This window comes from Phyllobates terribilis, unplaced genomic scaffold (assembly GCF_046119375.1).
Source record: "Phyllobates terribilis strain yellow unplaced genomic scaffold, ASM4611937v1 Scaffold_1__5_contigs__length_1240528914, whole genome shotgun sequence".
NCBI lineage: Eukaryota > Metazoa > Chordata > Amphibia > Anura > Dendrobatidae > Phyllobates > Phyllobates terribilis.
Genome location: NW_027362761.1, coordinates 604,640,794 through 604,668,465, shown reverse-complemented (window position 1 = coordinate 604,668,465; position 27,672 = coordinate 604,640,794). Strand labels below are relative to the sequence as shown.

Below are 27,672 nucleotides of genomic sequence, written 5' to 3'. Positions count from 1 at the left end.
CCTCCGGAGCTGCGGTCACTATTCTGCTGTTACATCATGTCTTATCCTCCGGAGCTGCGGTCACTATTCTGCTGTTACATTGTGTCTTATCCTCCGGAGCTACGGTCACTATTCTGCTGTTACATCATGTCTTATCCTCCGGAGCTGCGGTCACTATTCTGCTGTTACATTGTGTCTTATCCTCCGGAGCTACGGTCACTATTCTGCTGTTACATCGTGTCTGATCCTCCGGAGCTGCGGTCACTATTCTGCTGTTACATCGTGTCTGATCCTCCGGAGCTGCGGTCACTGTTCTGCTGTTACATCGTGTCTTATCCTCCGGAGCTGCGGTCACTATTCTGCTGTTACATCGTGTCTTATCCTCCGGAGCTACAGTCACTATTCTGCTGTTACATCGTGTCTGATCCTCCGGAGCTGCGGTCACTATTCTGCTGTTACATCGTGTCTTATCCTCTAGAGCTGCGGTCACTATTCTGCTGTTACATCGTGTCTTATCCTCTAGAGCTGCAGTCACTTTTCTGCTGTTACATCGTGTCTTATCCTCTAGAGCTGCAGTCACTATTCTGCTGTTACATCGTGTCTGATCCTCCGGAGCTGCGGTCACTATTCTGCTGTTACATCATGTCTTATCCTCCGGAGCTGCGGTCACTATTCTGCTGTTACATCGTGTCTGATCCTCCGGAGCTGCGGTCACTATTCTGCTGTCACATCGTGTCTGATCCTCCGGAGCTGCGGTCACTATTCTGCTGTGACATAGTGTCTGATCCTCCGGAGCTGCGGTCACTGTTCTGCTGTGACATCGTGTCTTATCATCTCTGCTTGCTGTCGCTGAATACTTCAGTGACTTCCAGTTGCGGGATCATGTCCGGAGCCCGGACGTCTCACAGGTTTCTGTAGCGAGAGGCTTTTCTCCCGTTATCCTCTGTGGCCGAGCACAGTGGCTCGCGGGCTCCTCTCCTGGGCACATGCCCAATGGCTCTTAGTTACTGTTGTATCCACGTGAGACGTTCTAGTTCTCTTTATGTATCAGCCGGGTCTGTTACATTGTGTCAGTGTGGTCCAGTGTGTCCACAAGGATTGTCACAGACCCTCAGCTGTGAGAAGTGTGGGGTCCGCAGTGGGGTTCAGCCTCTACATGTGACTATACACATCCGCATTCACTGACAGCAAGTAGAAAACAGTGTAAGTACACAGCATCAGTATATGATTACACCTTATTTACATAGGACTGCAGAGCCGCAAGGTCAAGATAAGTACAATCTGCCTGGAGTGTACGGATCCGAGAGGAGGCTGAGGCTGGCAGTGGCCGGGCCCAGAGCAGTATATACTGTATACTGTGTACATGTGGCTGCACCGTCCTGGCCCCAACTCCTGGGACGGACACAGGTTTTGGTTTTCACATTTTGCCTCTTCGTTGTTTTCACTCTTTCAGTCGGATGTTTCTCTTTTACTGATGAATAATTTTTAGCATTTCATAAGTTTTTACACTTTGATTGACAAATCCATAAAGAGGCCGATTCATCAAAGTTTTTACGCCACGAAAATGGGGGACGTAGGATCACGGTAGCTGATAAAGGCGCCAAATTCACCGAGTGCCGGGCGCCTCATAGTGAATCCGGGAGCCATGTGCTCTATCTTGCTCTACGCCATTCTGGATGAATCAGTTCTTAGTTATTGTGATGCCTCAATATTCAGAGCGCTGCTCCTTATTCTCCACACTCCTGCCCCTTACTCTCCACACTCCTGCCCCTTATTCTCCACACTCCTGCCCCTTATGCTCCACACTCCTGCCCCTTATTCCTCCACACTTCTGCCCTTTATTCTCCACACTCCTGCCCCTTATTCCTCCACACTTCTGCCCCTTATTCTCCGCACTCCTGCCCCTTATTCTCCACACTTCTGCCCCTTATTCTCCGCACTCCTGCCCCTTATTCTCCACACTTCTGCCCCTTATTGTCCCCACACTCCTGCCCCTTATTCTCCACACTCCTGCCCCTTATTCTCCACACTCCTGCCCCTTATTCTCCACACTCCTGCCCCTTATTCTCCACACTCCTGCCCCTTATTCGCCAGACTCCTGCCCCTTATTCGCCAGACTCCTGCCCCTTATTCGCCAGACTCCTGCCCCTTATTCGCCAGACTCCTGCCCCTTATTTGCCAGACTCCTGCCCCTTATTCCTCCACACTTCTGCCCCTTATTCTTCCTGCCCCTTATTCTCCACACTCCTGCCCCTTATTCTCCACACTCCTGCCCCTTATTCTCCACACTCCTGCCCCTTATTCTCCACACTCCTGCCCCTTATTCTCCACACTCGTGCCCCTTATTCTCCACACTCGTGCCCCTTATTCTCCACACTCCTGCCCCTTATTATCCGCACTCCTGCCCCTTATTCTCCACACTCCTTCCCCTTATTTTCCGCACTCCTGCCCCTTATTTTCCGCACTCCTGCCCCTTATTCTCCACACTCCTGCCCCTTATTATCCGCACTCCTGCCCCTTATTCTCCACACTTCTGCCCCTTAATCTTCACACTCATGCCCCTTATTCTCCGCACTTCTGCCCCTTATTCTCCACACTCCTGCCCCTTGTTCTCCACACTCCTGCCCCTTGTTCTCCACACTTCTTCCCCTTATTCTCCACACTCCTGCCCCTTGTTCTCTACACTTCTGCCCCTTGTTCTCCACACTCCTGCCCCTTGTTCTCCACACTCCTGCCCCTTATTCTCCACACTCCTGCCCCTTGTTCTCCACACTTCTTCCCCTTGTTCTACACACTCCTGCCCCTTGTTCTCCACACTTCTTCCCCTTGTTCTCCACACTCCTGCCCCTTGTTCTTTACACTTCTGCCCCTTGTTCTCCACACTTCTTCCCCTTATTCTCCACACTCCTGCCCCTTGTTCTCCACACTCCTGCCCCTTGTTCCTCCGCACTCCTGCCCCTTGTTCTCCGCACTCCTGCCCCTTGTTCCGCACACTTCTGCACTTCCCCTGGCAGCTGGATATCGGCTCCTGGGCAGATCCTGACTGATGGTCGCCCGTTCTTGCCGCATCAGAGCTCAGAATTATCACAATTTCTGGGTTTTGTTGCTTTTTGATGATTGACCCCAGGTTCTCACTGGAATGAGATCTGGGGAGTTTTCTGGTCTCATAATGTAAATGTTTTGCTCACTGAGCCACTTAGTTATCAGTTTTCCCTGGTGACCTGGTCTCCATCATGGAAGTAAAGGTATCATCCCAACATTAACCTGGATGATGGAAGAAGTTGTTCTTGAAGGAGGTTTTCATCCTGTGCTTTATTCATGGGTAAGTTCTTAGGTAAAATTATAAGTGAGTCCCTTCTTGGATCAGAAGCCCCCACACATTGTGACCCCCTCCATGGATGAGAAGCCCCTACAAATTGTGAGTGAGCCCCTCCATTGATCAGAAGACCCTGCACATTGTGAGTGATCCCGTCCATGGATGAGAAGCCCCCACACATTGTGAGTGAGCCCCTCCATGGATGAGAAGCCCCCACATATTGTGAGTGACCACCTCCATGGATGAGAAGCCCCCACATATTGTGAGTGACCACCTCCATGGATGAGAAGCCCCTCCAAATTGTGAGTGACCCCTTCCATTGATCGGAAGCCCCCGCACATTGTGAGTGACCCCCTCCATAGATGTGGATAGTGTGACATGGTGCGGTGTCGGTGGACTGTGTGTTGCAGGGAGGGGGCCGGGGCCGCTGCCAGCAGTGAAGGACTTGGCGGTGTCCCCCGGCTGCACCTCTGCGAGCTCTTGGCTGGCTCCCAAGCTCCAGGCTCCGGTTTCAGGGCTGGGGGAGGTTCAGCTCTGCGATCTCAGCCGCCTGGCAGTGCACTGCACTCTCTCAGATTTCTATTTTTCTTCTCAATTTGTTCTGTGAGTTTTTTGAGTTTTTCCAAAGCAGAATCCTCCGGAGCTGAACTCAGATCACTATGCTGTGCGACAGGGGAGTCACTGTGGGGAGGTGAAGGTAAGAGGACTGGGGGCACCGGGCACTAAGAGGGGCAGCAACTCACTCCTAGAAGAATGTATACAGTGCAGTGTACGGAGCAGTGATCTCTGATCTGTTACATTGTATCAGTGCAGTGTACGGAGCGGTGACCTCTGATCTGTTATATTGTATCAGTGCAGTGTACGGAGCCGTGATCTCTGATCTGTTACATTGTATCAGTGCAGTGTACGGAGCGGTGACCTCTGATCTGTTACATTGTATCAGTGCAGTGTACGGAGCCGTGATCTCTGATCTGTTACATTGTATCAGTGCAGTGTACGGAGCATTGACCTCTGATCTGTTACATTGTATCAGTGCAGTATACGGAGCAGTGATCTCTGATCTGTTACATTGTATCAGTGCAGTGTACGGAGCGGTAACCTCTGATCTGTTACATTGTATCAGTGCAGTGTACGGAGCCGTGATCTCTGATCTGTTACATTGTATCAGTGCAGTGTACGGAGCGGTGATCTCTGACCTGTTACATTGTATCAGTGCAGTGTACGGAGCGGTGACCTCTGATCTGTTACATTGTATCAGTGCAGTGTACTGAGCGGTGATCTCTGATCTGTTACATTGTATCAGTGCAGTGTACGGAGCGGTGATCTCTGACCTGTTACATTGTATCAGTGCAGTGTACAGAGCGGTGACATCTGATCTGTTACATTGTATCAGTGCAGTGTACTGAGCGGTGATCTCTGATCTGTTACATTATATCAGTGAAGTGTACGGAGCGGTGACATCTGATCTGTTACATTGTATCAGTGCAGTGTACTGAGCGGTGATCTCTGATCTGTTACATTGTATCAGTGCAGTGTACAGAGCGGTGACATCTGATCTGTTACATTGTATCAGTGCAGTGTACTGAGCGGTGATCTCTGATCTGTTACATTGTATCAGTGCAGTGTACGGAGCGGTGACATCTGATCTGTTACATTGTATCAGTGCAGTGTAGGGAGCAGTGATCTCTGATCTGTTACATTGTATCAGTGCAGTGTACGGAGCGGTGATCTCTGATCTGTTACATTGTATCAGTGCAGTGTACGGAGCGGTGATCTCTGATCTGTTACATTGTATCAGTGCAGTGTACGGAGCCGTGATCTCTGATCTGTTACATTGTATCAGTGCAGTGTACGGAGCGGTGATCTCTGATCTGTTACATTGTATCAGTGCAGTGTACGGAGCAGTGACCTCTGATCTGTTACATTGTACACAGTGCAGTGTACGGAGCAGTGATCTCTCATGTGTTACATTGTAGCAGTGCAGTGTACGGAGCAGTGATCTCTGATCTGTTACATTGTATCAGTGCAGTGTATGGAGCAGTGATCTCTGACCTGTTACATTGTATCAGTGCAGTTTCCGGAGCGGTGACATCTGATCTGTTACATTGTATCAGTGCAGTGTACTGAGCGGTGATCTCTGATCTGTTACATTGTATCAGTGCAGTGTACGGAGCGGTGACATCTGATCTGTTACATTGTATCAGTGCAGTGTACTGAGCGGTGATCTCTGATCTGTTACATTGTATCAGTGCAGTGTACGGAGCGGTGACATCTGATCTGTTACATTGTATCAGTGCAGTGTAGGGAGCAGTGATCTCTGATCTGTTACATTGTATCAGTGCAGTGAACGGAGCCGTGATCTCTGATCTGTTACATTGTATCAGTGCAGTGTACAGAGCGGTGATCTCTGATCTGTTACATTGTATCAGTGCAGTGTACGGAGCAGTGACCTCTGATCTGTTACATTGTATCAGTGCAGTGTACGGAGCGGTGACCTCTGATCTGTTACATTGTATAAAGTGCAGTGTACGGAGCAGTGATCTCTGATCTGTTACATTGTATCAGTGCAGTGTACGGAGCAGTGATCTCTGATCTGTTACATTGTATCAGTGCAGTGTACGGAGCGGTGATCTCTGATGTGTTACATTGTATCAGTGCAGTGTACGGAGCAGTGACCTCTGATCTGTTACATTGTATCAGTGCAGTGTACGGAGCGGTGACATCTGATCTGTTACATTGTATCAGTGCAGTGTACGGAGCAGTGATCTCTGATCTGTTACATTGTATCAGTGCAGTGTACGGAGCGGTGATCTCTGATGTGTTACATTGTATCAGTGCAGTGTACGGAGCAGTGACCTCTGATGTGTTACATTGTATCAGTGCAGTGTACGGAGCAGTGACCTCTGATCTGTTACATTGTATCAGTGTAGTGTAGGGAGCAGTGATCTCTGATGTGTTACATTGTATCAGTGCAGTGTACGGAGCAGTGATCTCTGATCTGTTACATTGTATCAGTGTAGTGTATGGAGCAGTGATCTCTGATCTGTTACATTGTATCAGTGCAGTGTGCGGAGCGGTGATCTCTGATCTGTTACATTGTATCAGTGCAGTGTACGGAGCGGTGACCTCTGATGTGTTACATTGTATCAGTGCAGTGTACGGAGCGGTGACCTCTGATGTGTTACATTGTATCAGTGCAGTGTATGGAGCGGTGATCTCTGATCTGTTACATTGTATCAGTGCAGTGTGTGGAGCAGTGATCTCTGATCTGTTACATTGTATCAGTGCAGTGTACGGAGCGGTGATCTCTGATCTGTTACATTGTCTCAGTGCAGTGTACGGAGCAGTGATCTCTGATGTGTTACATTGTATCAGTGCAGTGTGCGGAGCAGTGACCTCTGATCTGTTACATTGTATCAGTGTAGTGTAGGGAGCAGTGATCTCTGATGTGTTACATTGTATCAGTGCAGTGTAGGGAGCAGTGATCTCTGATCTGTTACATTGTATCAGTGCAGTGTACGGAGCGGTGATCTCTGATCTGTTACATTGTATCAGTGCAGTGTACGGAGCGGTGATCTCTGATCTGTTACATTGTATCAGTGCAGTGTACGGAGCGGTGATCTCTGATGTGTTACATTGTATCAGTGCAGTGTAGGGAGCAGTGATCTCTGATCTGTTACATTGTATCACTGCAGTTTACGGAGCGGTGACCTCTGATGTGTTACGTTATATCAGTGCAGTGTACGGAGCGGTGATCTCTGATCTGTTACATTGTATCAGTGCAGTGTACGGAGCAGTGATCTCTGATGTGCTACATTGTATCAGTGCAGTGTACGGAGCGGTGATCTCTGATCTGTTACATTGTATCAGTGCAGTGTACGGAGCCGTGATCTCTGATGTGTTACATTGTATCAGTGCAGTGTACGGAGCTGTGATCTCTGATCTGTTACATTGTATCAGTGCAGTGTATGGAGCGGTGATCTCTGATCTGTTACATTGTATCAGTGCAGTGTATGGAGCGGTGATCTCTGATCTGTTACATTGTATCAGTGCAGTGTACGGAGCGGTGACCTCTGATGTGTTACATTGTATCAGTGCAGTGTACGGAGCAGTGATCTCTGATCTGTTACATTGTATCAGTGCAGTGTGCGGAGCAGTGATCTCTGATCTGTTACATTGTATCAGTGCAGTGTAGGGAGCGGTGAGCTCTGATGTGTTACATTGTATCAGTGCAGTGTACGGAGCATTGACCTCTGATCTGTTACATTGTATCAGTGCAGTGTACGGAGCAGTGATCTCTGATCTGTTACATTGTATCAGTGCAGTGTACGGAGCATTGACCTCTGATCTGTTACATTGTATCAGTGCAGTGTGCGGAGCAGTGATCTCTGATCTGTTACATTGTATCAGTGCAGTGTAGGGAGCGGTGATCTCTGATGTGTTACATTGTATCAGTGCAGTGTACGGAGCATTGACCTCTGATCTGTTACATTGTATCAGTGCAGTGTACGGAGCAGTGATCTCTGATCTGTTACATTGTATCAGTGCAGTGTACGGAGCATTGACCTCTGATCTGTTACATTGTATCAGTGCAGTGTGCGGAGCAGTGATCTCTGATCTGTTACATTGTATCAGTGCAGTGTAGGGAGCGGTGATCTCTGATGTGTTACATTGTATCAGTGCAGTGTGCGGAGCGGTGACCTCTGATCTGTTACATTGTATCAGTGCAGTGTACGGAGCAGTGATCTCTGATTTGTTACATTGTATCAGTGCAGTGTAGGGAGCAGTGATCTCTGATCTGTTATATTGTATCAGTGCAGTGTAGGGAGCAGTGATCTCTGATGTGTTACGTTGTATCAGTGCAGTGTAGGGAGCAGTGATCTCTGATCTGTTACATTGTATCAGTGCAGTGTACGGAGCGGTGATCTCTGATGTGTTACATTGTATCAGTGCAGTGTAGGGAGCAGTGATCTCTGATCTGTTACATTGTATCACTGCAGTTTACGGAGCGGCGACCTCTGATGTGTTACATTATATCAGTGCAGTGTACGGAGCGGTGATCTCTGATCTGTTACATTGTATCAGTGCAGTGTACGGAGCAGTGATCTCTGATGTGCTACATTGTATCAGTGCAGTTTACGGAGCAGTGATCTCTGATTTGTTACATTGTATCAGTGCAGTGTAGGGAGCAGTGATCTCTGATCTGTTATATTGTATCAGTGCAGTGTAGGGAGCAGTGATCTCTGATGTGTTACATTGTATCAGTGCAGTGTAGGGAGCAGTGATCTCTGATCTGTTACATTGTATCAGTGCAGTGTACGGAGCGGTGATCTCTGATGTGTTACATTGTATCAGTGCAGTGTAGGGAGCAGTGATCTCTGATCTGTTACATTGTATCACTGCAGTTTACGGAGCGGTGACCTCTGATGTGTTACATTATATCAGTGCAGTGTACGGAGCGGTGATCTCTGATCTGTTACATTGTATCAGTGCAGTGTACGGAGCAGTGATCTCTGATGTGCTACATTGTATCAGTGCAGTTTACGGAGCGGTGATCTCTGATCTGTTACATTGTATCAGTGCAGTGTGCGGAGCTGTGATCTCTGATGTGTTACATTGTATCAGTGCAGTGTACGGAGCGGTGACATCTGATCTGTTACATTGTATCAGTGCAGTGTACGGAGCGGTGACATCTGATCTGTTACATTGTATCAGTGCAGTGTACGGAGCCGTGATCTCTGATCTGTTACATTGTATCAGTGCAGTGAACGGAGCCGTGATCTCTGATCTGTTACATTGTATCAGTGCAGTGTACGGAGCGGTGACATCTGATCTGTTACATTGTATCAGTGCAGTGTACGGAGCAGTGATCTCTGATCTGTTACATTGTATCAGTGCAGTGAACGGAGCCGTGATCTCTGATCTGTTACATTGTATCAGTGCAGTGTACGGAGCGGTGATCTCTGATCTGTTACATTGTATCAGTGCAGTGTACGGAGCAGTGATCTCTGATCTGTTACATTGTATCAGTGCAGCGTACGGAGCGGTGATCTCTGATCTGTTACATTGTATCAGTGCAGTGTACGGAGCAGTGACCTCTGATCTGTTACATTGTATCAGTGCAGTGTACGGAGCGGTGACCTCTGATCTGTTACATTGTATCAGTGCAGTGTACGGAGCAGTGATCTCTGATCTGTTACATTGTATCAGTGCAGTGTACGGAGCGGTGATCTCTGATGTGCTACATTGTATCAGTGCAGTGTACGGAGCAGTGACCTCTGATCTGTTACATTGTATCAGTGCAGTGTACGGAGCGGTGACCTCTGATCTGTTACATTGTATAAAGTGCAGTGTACGGAGCAGTGATCTCTGATCTGTTACATTGTATCAGTGCAGTGTACGGAGCAGTGATCTCTGATCTGTTACATTGTATCAGTGCAGTGTACGGAGCGGTGATCTCTGATGTGTTACATTGTATCAGTGCAGTGTACGGAGCAGTGATCTCTGATCTGTTACATTGTATCAGTGCAGTGTAGGGAGCAGTGACTGCTGATCTGTTACATTGTATCAGTGCAGTGTATGGAGCGGTAATCTCTGATCTGTTACATTGTATCAGTGCAGTGTGCGGAGCAGTGATCTCTGATCTGTTACATTGTATCAGTGCAGTGTAGGGAGCGGTGATCTCTGATGTGTTACATTGTATCAGTGCAGTGTACGGAGCGGTGATCTCTGATCTGTTACATTTTGTCAGTGCAGTGTACGGAGCGGTGATCTCTGATCTGTTACATTGTATCAGTGCAGTGTAGGAAGCGGTGATCTCTGATCTGTTACATTGTATCAGTGCAGTGTAGGAAGCGGTGATCTCTGATCTGTTACATTGTATCAGTGCAGTGTACGGAGCAGTGACTGCTGATCTGTTACATTGTATCAGTGCAGTGTATGGAGCGGTAATCTCTGATCTGTTACATTGTATCAGTGCAGTGTGCGGAGCAGTGATCTCTGATCTGTTACATTGTATCAGTGCAGTGTAGGGAGCGGTGATCTCTGATGTGTTACATTGTATCAGTGCAGTGTGCGGAGCGGTGACCTCTGATTTGTTACATTGTATCAGTGCAGTGTACGGAGCAGTGATCTCTGATTTGTTACATTGTATCAGTGCAGTGTAGGGAGCAGTGATCTCTGATCTGTTATATTGTATCAGTGCAGTGTAGGGAGCAGTGATCTCTGATGTGTTACATTGTATCAGTGCAGTGTAGGGAGCAGTGATCTCTGATCTGTTACATTGTATCAGTGCAGTGTACGGAGCGGTGATCTCTGATCTGTTACATTGTATCAGTGTAGTGTACGGAGCGGTGATCTCTGATCTGTTACATTGTATCAGTGCAGTGTACGGAGCGGTGATCTCTGATCTGTTACATTGTATCAGTGCAGTGTACGGAGCGGTGATCTCTGATCTGTTACATTGTATCAGTGTAGTGTACGGAGCGGTGTTCTCTGATCTGTTACATTGTATCAGTGCAGTGTACGGAGCGGTGATCTCTGATCTGTTACATTGTATCAGTGCAGTGTACGGAGCGGTGATCTCTGATGTGTTACATTGTATCAGTGCAGTGTAGGGAGCAGTGATCTCTGATCTGTTACATTGTATCACTGCAGTTTACTTAGCGGTGACCTCTGATGTGTTACATTATATCAGTGCAGTGTACGGAGCGGTGATCTCTGATCTGTTACATTGTATCAGTGCAGTGTACGGAGCAGTGATCTCTGATGTGTTACATTGTATCAGTGCAGTGTACGGAGCGGTGATCTCTGATCTGTTACATTGTATCAGTGCAGTGTAGGGAGCGGTGATCTCTGATCTGTTACATTGTATCAGTGCAGTGTGCGGAGCTGTGATCTCTGATCTGTTACATTGTATCAGTGCAGTGTACGGAGCGGTGATCTCTGATGTGTTACATTGTATCAGTGCAGTGTACGGAGCGGTGATCTCTGATCTGTTACATTGTATCAGTGCAGTGTACGGAGCGGTGACATCTGATCTGTTACATTGTATCAGTGCAGTGTACGGAGCCGTGATCTCTGATCTGTTACATTGTATCAGTGCAGTGAACGGAGCCGTGATCTCTGATCTGTTACATTGTATCAGTGCAGTGTACGGAGCGGTGACATCTGATCTGTTACATTGTATCAGTGCAGTGTACGGAGCAGTGATCTCTGATCTGTTACATTGTATCAGTGCAGTGAACGGAGCCGTGATCTCTGATCTGTTACATTGTATCAGTGCAGTGTACGGAGCGGTGATCTCTGATCTGTTACATTGTATCAGTGCAGTGTACGGAGCAGTGATCTCTGATCTGTTACATTGTATCAGTGCAGTGTACGGAGCGGTGACCTCTGATCTGTTACATTGTATAAAGTGCAGTGTAGGGAGCAGTGATCTCTGATCTGTTACATTGTATCAGTGCAGTGTACGGAGCAGTGATCTCTGATCTGTTACATTGTATCAGTGCAGTGTACGGAGCAGTGATCTCTGATCTGTTACATTGTATCAGTGCAGCGTACGGAGCAGTGATCTCTGATCTGTTACATTGTATCAGTGCAGTGTACGGAACGGTGATCTCTGATGTGTTACATTGTATCAGTGCAGTGTACGGAGCAGTGATCTCTGATCTGTTACATTGTATCAGTGCAGTGTACGGAGCGGTGATCTCTGATCTGTTACATTGTATCAGTGCAGTGTACGGAGCGGTGATCTCTGATGTGTTACATTGTATCAGTGCAGTGTACGGAGCAGTGATCTCTGATCTGTTACATTGTATCAGTGCAGTGTACGGAGCAGTGATCTCTGATCTGTTACATTGTATCAGTGCAGTGTACGGAGCGGTGATCTCTGATCTGTTACATTGTATCAGTGCAGTGTACGGAGCGGTGATCTCTGATGTGTTACATTGTATCAGTGCAGTGTACGGAGCAGTGATCTCTGATCTGTTACATTGTATCAGTGCAGTGTACGGAGCGGTGATCTCTGATGTGTTACATTGTATCAGTGCAGTGTACGGAGCGGTGATCTCTGATCTGTTACATTGTGTCAGTGCAGTGTACGGAGCGGTGATCTCTGATCTGTTACATTGTATCAGTGCAGTGTAGGAAGCGGTGATCTCTGATATGTTACATTGTATCAGTGCAGTGTAGGAAGCGGTGATCTCTGATCTGTTACATTGTATCAGTGCAGTGTAGGGAGCAGTGACTGCTGATCTGTTACATTGTATCAGTGCAGTGTATGGAGCGGTAATCTCTGATCTGTTACATTGTATCAGTGCAGTGTGCGGAGCGGTGATCTCTGATCTGTTACGTTGTATCAGTGCAGTGTATGGAGCGGTGATCTCTGATGTGTTACATTGTATCAGTGCAGTGTACGGAGCTGTGATCTCTGATCTGTTACATTGTATCAGTGCAGTGTATGGAGCGGTGATCTCTGATCTGTTACATTGTATCAGTGCAGTGTATGGAGCGGTGATCTCTGATCTGTTACATTGTATCAGTGCAGTGTACGGAGCGGTGACCTCTGATGTGTTACATTGTATCAGTGCAGTGTACGGAGCAGTGATCTCTGATCTGTTACATTGTATCAGTGCAGTGTGCGGAGCAGTGATCTCTGATCTGTTACATTGTATCAGTGCAGTGTAGGGAGCGGTGAGCTCTGATGTGTTACATTGTATCAGTGCAGTGTACGGAGCATTGACCTCTGATCTGTTACATTGTATCAGTGCAGTGTACGGAGCAGTGATCTCTGATCTGTTACATTGTATCAGTGCAGTGTACGGAGCATTGACCTCTGATCTGTTACATTGTATCAGTGCAGTGTACGGAGCAGTGATCTCTGATCTGTTACATTGTATCAGTGCAGTGTACGGAGCATTGACCTCTGATCTGTTACATTGTATCAGTGCAGTGTGCGGAGCAGTGATCTCTGATCTGTTACATTGTATCAGTGCAGTGTAGGGAGCGGTGATCTCTGATGTGTTACATTGTATCAGTGCAGTGTGCGGAGCGGTGACCTCTGATCTGTTACATTGTATCAGTGCAGTGTACGGAGCAGTGATCTCTGATTTGTTACATTGTATCAGTGCAGTGTAGGGAGCAGTGATCTCTGATCTGTTATATTGTATCAGTGCAGTGTAGGGAGCAGTGATCTCTGATGTGTTACATTGTATCAGTGCAGTGTAGGGAGCAGTGATCTCTGATCTGTTACATTGTATCAGTGCAGTGTACGGAGCGGTGATCTCTGATGTGTTACATTGTATCAGTGCAGTGTAGGGAGCAGTGATCTCTGATCTGTTACATTGTATCACTGCAGTTTACGGAGCGGCGACCTCTGATGTGTTACATTATATCAGTGCAGTGTACGGAGCGGTGATCTCTGATCTGTTACATTGTATCAGTGCAGTGTACGGAGCAGTGATCTCTGGTGTGCTACATTGTATCAGTGCAGTTTACGGAGCAGTGATCTCTGATTTGTTACATTGTATCAGTGCAGTGTAGGGAGCAGTGATCTCTGATCTGTTATATTGTATCAGTGCAGTGTAGGGAGCAGTGATCTCTGATGTGTTACATTGTATCAGTGCAGTGTAGGGAGCAGTGATCTCTGATCTGTTACATTGTATCAGTGCAGTGTACGGAGCGGTGATCTCTGATGTGTTACATTGTATCAGTGCAGTGTAGGGAGCAGTGATCTCTGATCTGTTACATTGTATCACTGCAGTTTACGGAGCGGTGACCTCTGATGTGTTACATTATATCAGTGCAGTGTACGGAGCGGTGATCTCTGATCTGTTACATTGTATCAGTGCAGTGTACGGAGCAGTGATCTCTGATGTGCTACATTGTATCAGTGCAGTTTACGGAGCGGTGATCTCTGATCTGTTACATTGTATCAGTGCAGTGTGCGGAGCTGTGATCTCTGATGTGTTACATTGTATCAGTGCAGTGTACGGAGCGGTGACATCTGATCTGTTACATTGTATCAGTGCAGTGTACTGAGCGGTGATCTCTGATCTGTTACATTGTATCAGTGCAGTGTACGGAGCGGTGACATCTGATCTGTTACATTGTATCAGTGCAGTGTACGGAGCCGTGATCTCTGATCTGTTACATTGTATCAGTGCAGTGAACGGAGCCGTGATCTCTGATCTGTTACATTGTGTCAGTGCAGTGTACGGAGCGGTGACATCTGATCTGTTACATTGTATCAGTGCAGTGTACGGAGCAGTGATCTCTGATCTGTTACATTGTATCAGTGCAGTGAACGGAGCCGTGATCTCTGATCTGTTACATTGTATCAGTGCAGTGTACGGAGCGGTGATCTCTGATCTGTTACATTGTATCAGTGCAGTGTACGGAGCAGTGATCTCTGATCTGTTACATTGTATCAGTGCAGTGTACGGAGCGGTGACCTCTGATCTGTTACATTGTATAAAGTGCAGTGTACGGAGCAGTGATCTCTGATCTGTTACATTGTATCAGTGCAGTGTACGGAGCAGTGATCTCTGATCTGTTACATTGTATCAGTGCAGTGTACGGAGCGGTGATCTCTGATGTGTTACATTGTATCAGTGCAGTGTACGGAGCAGTGATCTCTGATCTGTTACATTGTATCAGTGCAGTGTACGGAGCGGTGATCTCTGATGTGTTACATTGTATCAGTGCAGTGTACGGAGCAGTGATCTCTGATCTGTTACATTGTGTCAGTGCAGTGTACGGAGCGGTGATCTCTGATGTGTTACATTGTATCAGTGCAGTGTACGGAGCGGTGATCTCTGATCTGTTACATTGTATCAGTGCAGTGTAGGGAGCAGTGACTGCTGATCTGTTACATTGTATCAGTGCAGTGTATGGAGCGGTAATCTCTGATCTGTTACATTGTATCAGTGCAGTGTGCGGAGCAGTGATCTGTGATGTTACATTGTATCAGTGCAGTGTAGGGAGCGGTGATCTCTGATGTGTTACATTGTATCAGTGCAGTGTACGGAGCGGTGATCTCTGATCTGTTACATTTTGTCAGTGCAGTGTACGGAGCGGTGATCTCTGATCTGTTACATTGTATCAGTGCAGTGTAGGAAGCGGTGATCTCTGATCTGTTACATTGTATCAGTGCAGTGTAGGGAGCAGTGACTGCTGATCTGTTACATTGTATCAGTGCAGTGTATGGAGCGGTAATCTCTGATCTGTTACATTGTATCAGTGCAGTGTGCGGAGCAGTGATCTCTGATCTGTTACATTGTATCAGTGCAGTGTAGGGAGCGGTGATCTCTGATGTGTTACATTGTATCAGTGCAGTGTGCGGAGCGGTGACCTCTGATCTGTTACATTGTATCAGTGCAGTGTACGGAGCAGTGATCTCTGATTTGTTACATTGTATCAGTGCAGTGTAGGGAGCAGTGATCTCTGATCTGTTATATTGTATCAGTGCAGTGTAGGGAGCAGTGATCTCTGATGTGTTACATTGTATCAGTGCAGTGTAGGGAGCAGTGATCTCTGATCTGTTACATTGTATCAGTGCAGTGTACGGAGCGGTGATCTCTGATCTGTTACATTGTATCAGTGTAGTGTACGGAGCGGTGATCTCTGATCTGTTACATTGTATCAGTGCAGTGTACGGAGCGGTGATCTCTGATCTGTTACATTGTATCAGTGCAGTGTACGGAGCGGTGATCTCTGATCTGTTACATTGTATCAGTGTAGTGTACGGAGCGGTGTTCTCTGATCTGTTACATTGTATCAGTGCAGTGTACGGAGCGGTGATCTCTGATCTGTTACATTGTATCAGTGCAGTGTACGGAGCGGTGATCTCTGATCTGTTACATTGTATCAGTGCAGTGTACGGAGCGGTGATCTCTGATCTGTTACATTGTATCAGTGTAGTGTACGGAGCGGTGTTCTCTGATCTGTTACATTCTATCAGTGCAGTCTACGGAGCGGTGATCTCTGATCTGTTACATTGTATCAGTGCAGTGTACGGAGCGGTGATCTCTGATGTGTTACATTGTATCAGTGCAGTGTAGGGAGCAGTGATCTCTGATCTGTTACATTGTATCACTGCAGTTTACGGAGCGGTGACCTCTGATGTGTTACATTATATCACTGCAGTGTACGGAGCGGTGATCTCTGATCTGTTACATTGTATCAGTGCAGTGTACGGAGCAGTGATCTCTGATGTGTTACATTGTATCAGTGCAGTGTACGGAGCGGTGATCTCTGATGTGTTACATTGTATCAGTGCAGTGTAGGGAGCGGTGATCTCTGATCTGTTACATTGTATCAGTGCAGTGTGCGGAGCTGTGATCTCTGATCTGTTACATTGTATCAGTGCAGTGTACGGAGCGGTGACATCTGATCTGTTACATTGTATCAGTGCAGTGTACTGAGCGGTGATCTCTGATCTGTTACATTGTATCAGTGCAGTGTACGGAGCGGTGACATCTGATCTGTTACATTGTATCAGTGCAGTGTACGGAGCCGTGATCTCTGATCTGTTACATTGTATCAGTGCAGTGAACGGAGCCGTGATCTCTGATCTGTTACATTGTATCAGTGCAGTGTACGGAGCGGTGACATCTGATCTGTTACATTGTATCAGTGCAGTGTACGGAGCAGTGATCTCTGATCTGTTACATTGTATCAGTGCAGTGAACGGAGCCGTGATCTCTGATCTGTTACATTGTATCAGTGCAGTGTACGGAGCGGTGATCTCTGATCTGTTACATTGTATCAGTGCAGTGTACGGAGCAGTGATCTCTGATCTGTTACATTGTATCAGTGCAGTGTATGGAGCGGTGACCTCTGATCTGTTACATTGTATAAAGTGCAGTGTACGGAGCAGTGATCTCTGATCTGTTACATTGTATCAGTGCAGTGTACGGAGCGGTGACATCTGATCTGTTACATTGTATCAGTGCAGTGTACGGAGCGGTGACCTCTGATCTGTTACATTGTATAAAGTGCAGTGTACGGAGCAGTGATCTCTGATCTGTTACATTGTATCAGTGCAGTGTAGGGAGCGGTGATCTCTGATGTGTTACATTTTATCAGTGCAGTGTACGGAGCAGTGATCTCTGATCTGTTACATTGTATCAGTGCAGTGTACGGAGCAGTGATCTCTGATCTGTTACATTGTATCAGTGCAGTGTATGGAGCAGTGATCTCTGATCTGTTACATTGTATCAGTGCAGCGTACGGAGCAGTGATCTCTGATCTGTTACATTGTATCAGTGCAGTGTACGGAGCGGTGATCTCTGATGTGTTACATTGTATCAGTGCAGTGTACGGAGCGGTGATCTCTGATCTGTTACATTGTATCAGTGCAGTGTACGGAGCGGTGATCTCTGATGTGTTACATTGTATCAGTGCAGTGTACGGAGCAGTGATCTCTGATCTGTTACATTGTATCAGTGCAGTGTACGGAGCGGTGATCTCTGATGTGTTACATTGTATCAGTGCAGTGTACGGAGCGGTGATCTCTGATCTGTTACATTTTGTCAGTGCAGTGTACGGAGCGGTGATCTCTGATCTGTTACATTGTATCAGTGCAGTGTAGGAAGCGGTGATCTCTGATCTGTTACATTGTATCAGTGCAGTGTAGGAAGCGGTGATCTCTGATCTGTTACATTGTATCAGTGCAGTGTAGGGAGCAGTGACTGCTGATCTGTTACATTGTATCAGTGCAGTGTACGGAGCGGTGACATCTGATCTGTTACATTGTATCAGTGCAGTGTACGGAGCAGTGATCTCTGATCTGTTACATTGTATCAGTGCAGTGAACGGAGTCGTGATCTCTGATCTGTTACATTGTGTCAGTGCAGTGTACGGAGCGGTGACATCTGATCTGTTACATTGTATCAGTGCAGTGTACGGAGCAGTGATCTCTGATCTGTTACATTGTATCAGTGCAGTGAACGGAGCCGTGATCTCTGATCTGTTACATTGTATCAGTGCAGTGTACGGAGCGGTGATCTCTGATCTGTTACATTGTATCAGTGCAGTGTACGGAGCAGTGATCTCTGATCTGTTACATTGTATCAGTGCAGTGTACGGAGCGGTGACCTCTGATCTGTTACATTGTATAAAGTGCAGTGTACGGAGCAGTGATCTCTGATCTGTTACATTGTATCAGTGCAGTGTACGGAGCAGTGATCTCTGATCTGTCACATTGTATCAGTGCAGTGTACGGAGCGGTGATCTCTGATGTGTTACATTGTATCAGTGCAGTGTACGGAGCAGTGATCTCTGATCTGTTACATTGTATCAGTGCAGTGTACGGAGCGGTGATCTCTGATGTGTTACATTGTATCAGTGCAGTGTACGGAGCGGTGATCTCTGATCTGTTACATTGTGTCAGTGCAGTGTACGGAGCGGTGATCTCTGATGTGTTACATTGTATCAGTGCAGTGTACGGAGCGGTGATCTCTGATCTGTTACATTGTGTCAGTGCAGTGTACGGAGCGGTGATCTCTGATCTGTTACATTGTATCAGTGCAGTGTAGGAAGCGGTGATCTCTGATCTGTTACATTGTATCAGTGCAGTGTAGGGAGCAGTGACTGCTGATCTGTTACATTGTATCAGTGCAGTGTATGGAGCGGTAATCTCTGATCTGTTACATTGTATCAGTGCAGTGTGCGGAGCAGTGATCTGTGATCTGTTACATTGTATCAGTGCAGTGTAGGGAGCGGTGATCTCTGATGTGTTACATTGTATCAGTGCAGTGTACGGAGCGGTGATCTCTGATCTGTTACATTTTGTCAGTGCAGTGTACGGAGCGGTGATCTCTGATCTGTTACATTGTATCAGTGCAGTGTAGGAAGCGGTGATCTCTGATCTGTTACATTGTATCAGTGCAGTGTAGGAAGCGGTGATCTCTGATCTGTTACATTGTATCAGTGCAGTGTAGGGAGCAGTGACTGCTGATCTGTTACATTGTATCAGTGCAGTGTATGGAGCGGTAATCTCTGATCTGTTACATTGTATCAGTGCAGTGTGCGGAGCAGTGATCTCTGATCTGTTACATTGTATCAGTGCAGTGTAGGGAGCGGTGATCTCTGATGTGTTACATTGTATCAGTGCAGTGTGCGGAGCGGTGACCTCTGATCTGTTACATTGTATCAGTGCAGTGTACGGAGCAGTGATCTCTGATTTGTTACATTGTATCAGTGCAGTGTAGGGAGCAGTGATCTCTGATCTGTTATATTGTATCAGTGCAGTGTAGGGAGCAGTGATCTCTGATGTGTTACATTGTATCAGTGCAGTGTAGGGAGCAGTGATCTCTGATCTGTTACATTGTATCAGTGCAGTGTACGGAGCGGTGATCTCTGATCTGTTACATTGTATCAGTGTAGTGTACGGAGCGGTGATCTCTGATCTGTTACATTGTATCAGTGCAGTGTACGGAGCGGTGATCTCTGATCTGTTACATTGTATCAGTGCAGTGTACGGAGCGGTGATCTCTGATCTGTTACATTGTATCAGTGTAGTGTACGGAGCGGTGTTTTCTGATCTGTTACATTGTATCAGTGCAGTGTACGGAGCGGTGATCTCTGATCTGTTACATTGTATCAGTGCAGTGTACGGAGCGGTGATCTCTGATCTGTTACATTGTATCAGTGCAGTGTACGGAGCGGTGATCTCTGATCTGTTACATTGTATCAGTGTAGTGTACGGAGCGGTGTTCTCTGATCTGTTACATTGTATCAGTGTAGTGTACGGAGCGGTGTTCTCTGATCTGTTACATTGTATCAGTGCAGTCTACGGAGCGGTGATCTCTGATCTGTTACATTGTATCAGTGCAGTGTACGGAGCGGTGATCTCTGATGTGTTACATTGTATCAGTGCAGTGTAGGGAGCAGTGATCTCTGATCTGTTACATTGTATCACTGCAGTTTACGGAGCGGTGACCTCTGATGTGTTACATTATATCAGTGCAGTGTACGGAGCGGTGATCTCTGATCTGTTACATTGTATCAGTGCAGTGTACGGAGCAGTGATCTCTGATGTGTTACATTGTATCAGTGCAGTGTACGGAGCGGTGATCTCTGATGTGTTACATTGTATCAGTGCAGTGTAGGGAGCGGTGATCTCTGATCTGTTACATTGTATCAGTGCAGTGTGCGGAGCTGTGATCTCTGATCTGTTACATTGTATCAGTGCAGTGTACGGAGCGGTGACATCTGATCTGTTACATTGTATCAGTGCAGTGTACTGAGCGGTGATCTCTGATCTGTTACATTGTATCAGTGCAGTGTACGGAGCGGTGACATCTGATCTGTTACATTGTATCAGTGCAGTGTACGGAGCCGTGATCTCTGATCTGTTACATTGTATCAGTGCAGTGAACGGAGCCGTGATCTCTGATCTGTTACATTGTATCAGTGCAGTGTACGGAGCGGTGACATCTGATCTGTTACATTGTATCAGTGCAGTGTACGGAGCAGTGATCTCTGATCTGTTACATTGTATCAGTGCAGTGAACGGAGCCGTGATCTCTGATCTGTTACATTGTATCAGTGCAGTGTACGGAGCGGTGATCTCTGATCTGTTACATTGTATCAGTGCAGTGTACGGAGCAGTGATCTCTGATCTGTTACATTGTATCAGTGCAGTGTATGGAGCGGTGACCTCTGATCTGTTACATTGTATAAAGTGCAGTGTACGGAGCAGTGATCTCTGATCTGTTACATTGTATCAGTGCAGTGTACGGAGCGGTGACATCTGATCTGTTACATTGTATCAGTGCAGTGTACGGAGCGGTGACCTCTGATCTGTTACATTGTATAAAGTGCAGTGTACGGAGCAGTGATCTCTGATCTGTTACATTGTATCAGTGCAGTGTAGGGAGCGGTGATCTCTGATGTGTTACATTTTATCAGTGCAGTGTACGGAGCAGTGATCTCTGATCTGTTACATTGTATCAGTGCAGTGTACGGAGCAGTGATCTCTGATCTGTTACATTGTATCAGTGCAGTGTATGGAGCAGTGATCTCTGATCTGTTACATTGTATCAGTGCAGCGTACGGAGCAGTGATCTCTGATCTGTTACATTGTATCAGTGCAGTGTACGGAGCGGTGATCTCTGATGTGTTACATTGTATCAGTGCAGTGTACGGAGCGGTGATCTCTGATCTGTTACATTGTATCAGTGCAGTGTACGGAGCGGTGATCTCTGATGTGTTACATTGTATCAGTGCAGTGTACGGAGCGGTGATCTCTGATCTGTTACATTGTATCAGTGCAGTGTACGGAGCGGTGATCTCTGATGTGTTACATTGTATCAGTGCAGTGTACGGAGCGGTGATCTCTGATCTGTTACATTTTGTCAGTGCAGTGTACGGAGCGGTGATCTCTGATCTGTTACATTGTATCAGTGCAGTGTAGGAAGCGGTGATCTCTGATCTGTTACATTGTATCAGTGCAGTGTAGGAAGCGGTGATCTCTGATCTGTTACATTGTATCAGTGCAGTGTAGGGAGCAGTGACTGCTGATCTGTTACATTGTATCAGTGCAGTGTACGGAGCGGTGACATCTGATCTGTTACATTGTATCAGTGCAGTGTACGGAGCAGTGATCTCTGATCTGTTACATTGTATCAGTGCAGTGAACGGAGCCGTGATCTCTGATCTGTTACATTGTATCAGTGCAGTGTACGGAGCGGTGATCTCTGATCTGTTACATTGTATCAGTGCAGTGTACGGAGCAGTGATCTCTGATCTGTTACATTGTATCAGTGCAGTGTATGGAGCGGTGACCTCTGATCTGTTACATTGTATAAAGTGCAGTGTACGGAGCAGTGATCTCTGATCTGTTACATTGTATCAGTGCAGTGTAGGGAGCGGTGATCTCTGATGTGTTACATTGTATCAGTGCAGTGTACGGAGCGGTGATCTCTGATCTGTTACATTGTATCCGTGCAGTGTGCGGAGCGGTGACCTCTGATCTGTTACATTGTATCAGTGCAGTGTACGGAGCGGTGATCTCTGATGTGTTACATTGTATCAGTGCAGTGTACGGAGCGGTGATCTCTGATCTGTTACATTGTATCAGTGCAGTGTGCGGAGCGGTGACCTCTGATCTGTTACATTGTATCAGTGCAGTGTACGGAGCGGTGATCTCTGATGTGTTACATTGTATCAGTGCAGTGTACGGAGCAGTGATCTCTGATTTGTTACATTGTATCAGTGCAGTGTAGGGAGCAGTGATCTCTGATGTGTTACATTGTATCAGTGCAGTGTAGGGAGCAGTGATCTCTGATCTGTTATATTGTATCAGTGCAGTGTACGGAGCGGTGATCTCTGATCTGTTACATTGTATCAGTGTAGTGTACGGAGCGGTGATCTCTGATCTGTTACATTGTATCAGTGCAGTGTACGGAGCGGTGATCTCTGATCTGTTACATTGTATCAGTGCAGTGTACGGAGCGGTGATCTCTGATCTGTTACATTGTATCAGTGTAGTGTACGGAGCGGTGATCTCTGATCTGTTACATTGTATCAGTGCAGTGTACGGAGCCGTGATCTCTGATCTGTTACATTGTATCAGTGCAGTGTACGGAGCGGTGATCTCTGATGTGTTACATTGTATCAGTGCAGTGTAGGGAGCAGTGATCTCTGATCTGTTACATTGTATCAGTGCAGTGTACGGAGCGGTGACCTCTGATCTGTTACATTGTATCAGTGCAGTGTACGGAGCAGTGATCTCTGATGTGCTACATTGTATCAGTGCAGTGTACGGAGCGGTGATCTCTGATCTGTTACATTGTATCAGTGCAGTGTGCGGAGCTGTGATCTCTGATGTGTTACATTGTATCAGTGCAGTGTACGGAGCGGTGACATCTGATCTGTTACATTGTATCAGTGCAGTGTACTGAGCGGTGATCTCTGATCTGTTACATTGTATCAGTGCAGTGTACGGAGCGGTGACATCTGATCTGTTACATTGTATCAGTGCAGTGTACGGAGCCGTGATCTCTGATCTGTTACATTGTATCAGTGCAGTGAACGGAGCCGTGATCTCTGATCTGTTACATTGTATCAGTGCAGTGTACAGAGCGGTGACATCTGATCTGTTACATTGTATCAGTGCAGTGTACGGAGCAGTGATCTCTGATCTGTTACATTGTATCAGTGCAGTGAACGGAGCCGTGATCTCTGATCTGTTACATTGTATCAGTGCAGTGTACGGAGCGGTGATCTCTGATCTGTTACATTGTATCAGTGCAGTGTACGGAGCAGTGATCTCTGATCTGTTACATTGTATCAGTGCAGTGTACGGAGCGGTGACCTCTGATCTGTTACATTGTATAAAGTGCAGTGTAGGGAGCAGTGATCTCTGATCTGTTACATTGTATCAGTGCAGTGTACGGAGCCGTGATCTCTGATCTGTTACATTGTATCAGTGCAGTGTACGGAGCAGTGATCTCTGATCTGTTACATTGTATCAGTGCAGCGTACGGAGCAGTGATCTCTGATCTGTTACATTGTATCAGTGCAGTGTACGGAACGGTGATCTCTGATGTGTTACATTGTATCAGTGCAGTGTACGGAGCGGTGATCTCTGATCTGTTACATTGTATCAGTGCAGTGTACGGAGCGGTGATCTCTGATGTGTTACATTGTATCAGTGCAGTGTACGGAGCAGTGATCTCTGATCTGTTACATTGTATCAGTGCAGTGTACGGAGCGGTGATCTCTGATGTGTTACATTGTATCAGTGCAGTGTACGGAGCGGTGATCTCTGATCTGTTACATTGTGTCAGTGCAGTGTACGGAGCGGTGATCTCTGATCTGTTACATTGTATCAGTGCAGTGTAGGAAGCGGTGATCTCTGATATGTTACATTGTATCAGTGCAGTGTAGGAAGCGGTGATCGCTGATCTGTTACATTGTATCAGTGCAGTGTAGGGAGCAGTGACTGCTGATCTGTTACATTGTATCAGTGCAGTGTATGGAGCGGTAATCTCTGATCTGTTACATTGTATCAGTGCAGTGTGCGGAGCGGTGATCTCTGATCTATTACGTTGTATCAGTGCAGTGTATGGAGCGGTGATCTCTGATGTGTTACATTGTATCAGTGCAGTGTACGGAGCTGTGATCTCTGATCTGTTACATTGTATCAGTGCAGTGTATGGAGCGGTGATCTCTGATCTGTTACATTGTATCAGTGCAGTGTATGGAGCGGTGATCTCTGATCTGTTACATTGTATCAGTGCAGTGTACGGAGCGGTGACCTCTGATGTGTTACATTGTATCAGTGCAGTGTACGGAGCAGTGATCTCTGATCTGTTACATTGTATCAGTGCAGTGTGCGGAGCAGTGATCTCTGATCTGTTACATTGTATCAGTGCAGTGTAGGGAGCGGTGAGCTCTGATGTGCTACATTGTATCAGTGCAGTTTACGGAGCGGTGATCTCTGATCTGTTACATTGTATCAGTGCAGTGTATGGAGCGGTGATCTCTGATCTGTTACATTGTATCAGTGCAGTGTACGGAGCGGTGACCTCTGATGTGTTACATTGTATCAGTGCAGTGTACGGAGCAGTGATCTCTGATCTGTTACATTGTATCAGTGCAGTGTGCGGAGCAGTGATCTCTGATCTGTTACATTGTATCAGTGCAGTGTAGGGAGCGGTGAGCTCTGATGTGCTACATTGTATCAGTGCAGTTTACGGAGCGGTGATCTCTGATCTGTTACATTGTATCAGTGCAGTGTGCGGAGCTGTGATCTCTGATGTGTTACATTGTATCAGTGCAGTGTACGGAGCGGTGACATCTGATCTGTTACATTGTATCAGTGCAGTGTACTGAGCGGTGATCTCTGATCTGTTACATTGTATCAGTGCAGTGTACGGAGCGGTGACATCTGATCTGTTACATTGTATCAGTGCAGTGTACGGAGCCGTGATCTCTGATCTGTTACATTGTATCAGTGCAGTGAACGGAGCCGTGATCTCTGATCTGTTACATTGTATCAGTGCAGTGTACGGAGCGGTGACATCTGATCTGTTACATTGTATCAGTGCAGTGTACGGAGCAGTGATCTCTGATCTGTTACATTGTATCAGTGCAGTGAACGGAGCCGTGATCTCTGATCTGTTACATTGTATCAGTGCAGTATACGGAGCGGTGATCTCTGATCTGTTACATTGTATCAGTGCAGTGTACGGAGCAGTGATCTCTGATCTGTTACATTGTATCAGTGCAGTGTACGGAGCGGTGACCTCTGATCTGTTACATTGTATAAAGTGCAGTGTAGGGAGCAGTGATCTCTGATCTGTTACATTGTATCAGTGCAGTGTACGGAGCAGTGATCTCTGATCTGTTACATTGTATCAGTGCAGTGTACGGAGCAGTGATGTCTGATCTGTTACATTGTATCAGTGCAGCGTACGGAGCAGTGATCTCTGATCTGTTACATTGTATCAGTGCAGTGTACGGAACGGTGATCTCTGATGTGTTACATTGTATCAGTGCAGTGTACGGAGCGCTGATCTCTGATCTGTTACATTGTATCAGTGCAGTGTACGGAGCGGTGATCTCTGATGTGTTACATTGTATCAGTGCAGTGTACGGAGCAGTGATCTCTGATCTGTTACATTGTATCAGTGCAGTGTACGGAGCGGTGATCTCTGATGTGTTACATTGTATCAGTGCAGTGTACGGAGCGGTGATCTCTGATCTGTTACATTGTGTCAGTGCAGTGTACGGAGCGGTGATCTCTGATCTGTTACATTGTATCAGTGCAGTGTAGGAAGCGGTGATCTCTGATATGTTACATTGTATCAGTGCAGTGTAGGAAGCGGTGATCTCTGATCTGTTACATTGTATCAGTGCAGTGTAGGGAGCAGTGACTGCTGATCTGTACATTGTATCAGTGCAGTGTATGGAGCGGTAATCTCTGATCTGTTACATTGTATCAGTGCAGTGTGCGGAGCGGTGATCTCTGATCTGTTACGTTGTATCAGTGCAGTGTATGGAGCGGTGATCTCTGATGTGTTACATTGTATCAGTGCAGTGTACGGAGCTGTGATCTCTGATCTGTTACATTGTATCAGTGCAGTGTATGGAGCGGTGATCTCTGATCTGTTACATTGTATCAGTGCAGTGTATGGAGCGGTGATCTCTGATCTGTTACATTGTATCAGTGCAGTGTACGGAGCGGTGACCTCTGATGTGTTACATTGTATCAGTGCAGTGTACGGAGCAGTGATCTCTGATCTGTTACATTGTATCAGTGCAGTGTGCGGAGCAGTGACCTCTGATCTGTTACATTGTATCAGTGCAGTGTAGGGAGCGGTGAGCTCTGATCTGTTACATTGTATCAGTGCAGTGTAGGGAGCGGTGAGCTCTGATGTGCTACATTGTATCAGTGCAGTTTACGGAGCGGTGATCTCTGATCTGTTACATTGTATCAGTGCAGTGTGCGGAGCTGTGATCTCTGATGTGTTACATTGTATCAGTGCAGTGTACGGAGCGGTGACATCTGATCTGTTACATTGTATCAGTGCAGTGTACTGAGCGGTGATCTCTGATCTGTTACATTGTATCAGTGCAGTGTACGGAGCGGTGACATCTGATCTGTTACATTGTATCAGTGCAGTGTACGGAGCCGTGATCTCTGATCTGTTACATTGTATCAGTGCAGTGAACGGAGCCGTGATCTCTGATCTGTTACATTGTATCAGTGCAGTGTACGGAGCGGTGACATCTGATCTGTTACATTGTATCAGTGCAGTGTACGGAGCAGTGATCTCTGATCTGTTACATTGTATCAGTGCAGTGAACGGAGCCGTGATCTCTGATCTGTTACATTGTATCAGTGCAGTGTACGGAGCGGTGATCTCTGATCTGTTACATTGTATCAGTGCAGTGTACGGAGCAGTGATCTCTGATCTGTTACATTGTATCAGTGCAGTGTACGGAGCGGTGACCTCTGATCTGTTACATTGTATAAAGTGCAGTGTACGGAGCAGTGATCTCTGATCTGTTACATTGTATCAGTGCAGTGTACGGAGCAGTGATCTCTGATCTGTTACATTGTATCAGTGCAGTGTACGGAGCGGTGATCTCTGATGTGTTACATTGTATCAGTGCAGTGTACGGAGCAGTGATCTCTGATCTGTTACATTGTATCAGTGCAGTGTACGGAGCGGTGATCTCTGATGTGTTACATTGTATCAGTGCAGTGTACGGAGCGGTGATCTCTGATCTGTTACATTGTGTCAGTGCAGTGTACGGAGCGGTGATCTCTGATGTGTTACATTGTATCAGTGCAGTGTACGGAGCGGTGATCTCTGATCTGTTACATTGTGTCAGTGCAGTGTACGGAGCGGTGATCT

General features: G+C 46.7%; 1 protein-coding gene across 3 annotated transcripts in view; it reads left to right on the top strand.

Annotated features, from left to right (window-relative positions):
* IL11RA (interleukin 11 receptor subunit alpha) overlaps positions 1 to 27,672 on the top strand; it is a 282,222-nt gene that overhangs the window by 72,039 nt on the left and 182,511 nt on the right. The window contains exon 1 of one of the 3 annotated variants that reach the window (XM_073683095.1): positions 3,785 to 3,992. The exons of the other annotated variants lie outside the window; for them this stretch is intronic. The gene's annotated coding sequence lies outside the window, so the exon portion shown is untranslated. Of the gene's footprint in view, positions 1 to 3,784; positions 3,993 to 27,672 lie in introns of those variants that run through there. 3 annotated transcript variants of the gene reach the window in all.